The sequence below is a fragment of the Ictidomys tridecemlineatus genome, chromosome 7, assembly GCF_052094955.1.
Source record: "Ictidomys tridecemlineatus isolate mIctTri1 chromosome 7, mIctTri1.hap1, whole genome shotgun sequence".
NCBI classification, from domain to species: Eukaryota; Metazoa; Chordata; class Mammalia; order Rodentia; family Sciuridae; genus Ictidomys; species Ictidomys tridecemlineatus.
Genome location: NC_135483.1, coordinates 59584141 through 59586911, shown reverse-complemented (window position 1 = coordinate 59586911; position 2771 = coordinate 59584141). Strand labels below are relative to the sequence as shown.

At 37.4% G+C, this 2771-nt stretch overlaps 1 protein-coding gene across 1 annotated transcript in view; it reads left to right on the top strand.

Annotated features, from left to right (window-relative positions):
- The window catches only part of Xkr9 (XK related 9), a 37520-nt gene that overhangs the window by 309 nt on the left and 34440 nt on the right, over positions 1 to 2771 (top strand). The gene's annotated exons all lie outside the window — the stretch shown is intronic.

The window sequence follows — 2771 nt, the reverse complement described above, 5'->3', positions numbered from 1 at the left end:
GCGAGTGCCTTGAAATAGATGAGAGACATTTTAATTTAGGAAATCTTGTGAGGAAGCAAGGAGTAGACAGGTTTGAGGTAACTGAGTTACCAACTCCTGGGAAGGAGTGTCCGGCAGGCTTTTAGGAAGTGGTGGGGTTTGTGTGTCGGAATAACCTGTGTGTCTTTTATAGTGAATAGTGGTAGCTCATGCTTAATGAGTGCTTACCGCTGTACAAAGTACTTTTTACAAACAACTCTTTTACTCCTCAAAACACCCGAAGCAGTGGGCACTACTTCTGTCTCCATTTCGTATTTGAAAAACGGAGTTGGAGAGGCTTGCCTAGGTGACAGGGTTGGTGAACCGGGCTCAGTGTCCGGGACTGGGTTCCTGCCTATTTTCAGCCAACGCTTGACCTATCCACGGAGGTTGAAGGAACTTGCCTCTCCCTGTTAGTGTTACCCACTTTCCCCTGAAAGGAGAGTTGGACTTGGGGAAGAGCCTTTTTTGCTAAAATGGAATCAACTCCTCTGCTCTGTAACGAGTCGTTTTGTAGTTGGTCGAGTATTAACTGCCTTAGTATTAGCTACTGTTTCCCATATAAAAAATTGAGTTATAAATGAACTAAAAGAAAATGCACAAATCCTATTATCAGTTCCATCAAATTAAGATAATTGTATATAACCACTACCTCCAAAGAGATGCAGAAAATATCCATCTACTTTTTAAAAAGAATTAAATGAATAACTAACGCATTGAATGCTTAGTTAACATTTAGGATAGGTATTTTCAGCATTTTTTTAAGAAGAGATTTTCTTTAAAAAAGTCTTTTTCCTGTAGAAAGACAATCTGCTTTTTTGCTTATAATTATTTTACAAAGCAGTAACTTAATATCTCACATTGGTTGAAAGACACCTGTGTTATGTGTGAGAAGTTGTCTTGTGTCTCAGAAATGACTATTAACGGAAGTGTTTCAAAGGTGTTACTTAAATTGTCGTATAAATCATTGTGAGATAGATTAGCTAGGCCCTAAATTACTTAGACCTTGTCTCAATATAAAAAATAAAAAGGTCTGGGGATGTGGTTCATTAGTTAAGCTTCCCTAGGTTCCCTGAATGCCAAAACAAAACAAAAAACCTTGCAGTAACTATCAAAATCTTCACTTAGTCATTTTCATTCTACCCATGTTTACCTATTGATAGCCATTAATTAATGGTCATTCAGATGGGAAGCTACCTCCATGCTTCCTTTTTAAGAACTGTGCTGGTAAATTTGGAGAAGAGAATTATAGTGGTGTTTGGATCACAGTGGTCTTCCTGGGACTCTGGACAACTCCCTCACCTTTCCCGTTTTTGAAGACTAGATTATCTCTTGTGCTTTCCATTTTGATTTCATTAATCCATTTCCAAGTTTCTCATTTGGCAGATGAAGAAATAGGCCTAATAAATGATATAAATGTAAAGTGACATGTATAGGGTCATACAATAGACAGTAGAAGAGCAAAAGCAGAATAGATAGTGAACATGGTTTAGATAAGATGAAGTTGAGGTGATTGTGGGATATCCAGGTAAAGAATTCATAGACAGTTTGATATATGAATTGAGCTGTGAAAAGAGATCCACACTAAAAATACAGAAGTGAGTCTTTGTGGATACATTTAACAGTGTGAATTATGGAGTGTAAGTTTCTCTTCAAAAAATAAGACCAAAGGTGTTACAGTCTGTTTAGTTATATTAAGTCATTTGTTACCTGTATACAACATGCAAGGTACTGTTGTAAACATAGTGAGGAGATGTTAAAAATTATATAATTTTTGCTTTCTAGAGGATTGTAACCATGAAGGAGATATACATGATATTATTTTAAAGCATATGTTGATAAATCCTAGAAGTATAGTTAAGGTGTTGGGATTGCAAGGAAGAAGGGGAGACTCATTGTTTGGGAAGATTTGGAACTTAAAGGTGGTGGGTTTAGAGAATTTGCTTTTGTTGTTTTGTAGTAGGGATTGAACCCAAGGGCACTTAATCATTGAGACATATTCTCAGCTCTTCTCCCTTTTAAAAAATATTTCAAATAGGATCTTACTGAATTGCTTAGATTCTTGCTAAATTGCTAGGGCTGGCTTTGAAGCAATCCTCCTGCCTCAGCCTCTGGAGCACCTGGAATTACAAGTGTGCACCAAGCCTGGCCAGAGCTGGTTTTTAAAGGAATGGAAGAATTTCAAGATATGGATGGTGGTTATTCTAGATAGTAAATATCTTTGAGCAAAAAACTTAGAAGAAATGTAGTTCTTATTTTGGGAATTACTTAAATTTGGATCCCTTGGATCATGCATTAGAGACTTTATTCTCAGCCTGTAGTACTATGGGAAGTGGTAAACCTTTAAGAGGTGGGGCCCACAGGGAGGTCTTCAGTTCATTGAGGGCATGCCCTTGAAGGGGATTGTGGGACCCTGGTCTCTTCTTGTGTTTTATTCCTGGTGGTATGATGAACACCTTTGCTCTGCCACACAACTCCTGCCATGAAGAGTTGACTCCCAACTCCCAGCATAGCAATGAATCCACAAGATCATAGACCAGAAGCTCCAAAACTGTGAGCCAAAATAACCTTTTTCTTTTTTTGTTTATCTCAGTATTTGTTATAGGTAACAGAAAGCTAGCACAGTAATAGAGACCAACATAATCTAAGGGCATGTATATGTTCTAAGGGCATAGTGTTTGAGAAGGTATATAGATTGAGAAAAAGTAGGTAGGGCTAAGTTAATAATACTTTGTAAATTCCTTAAGTGATAT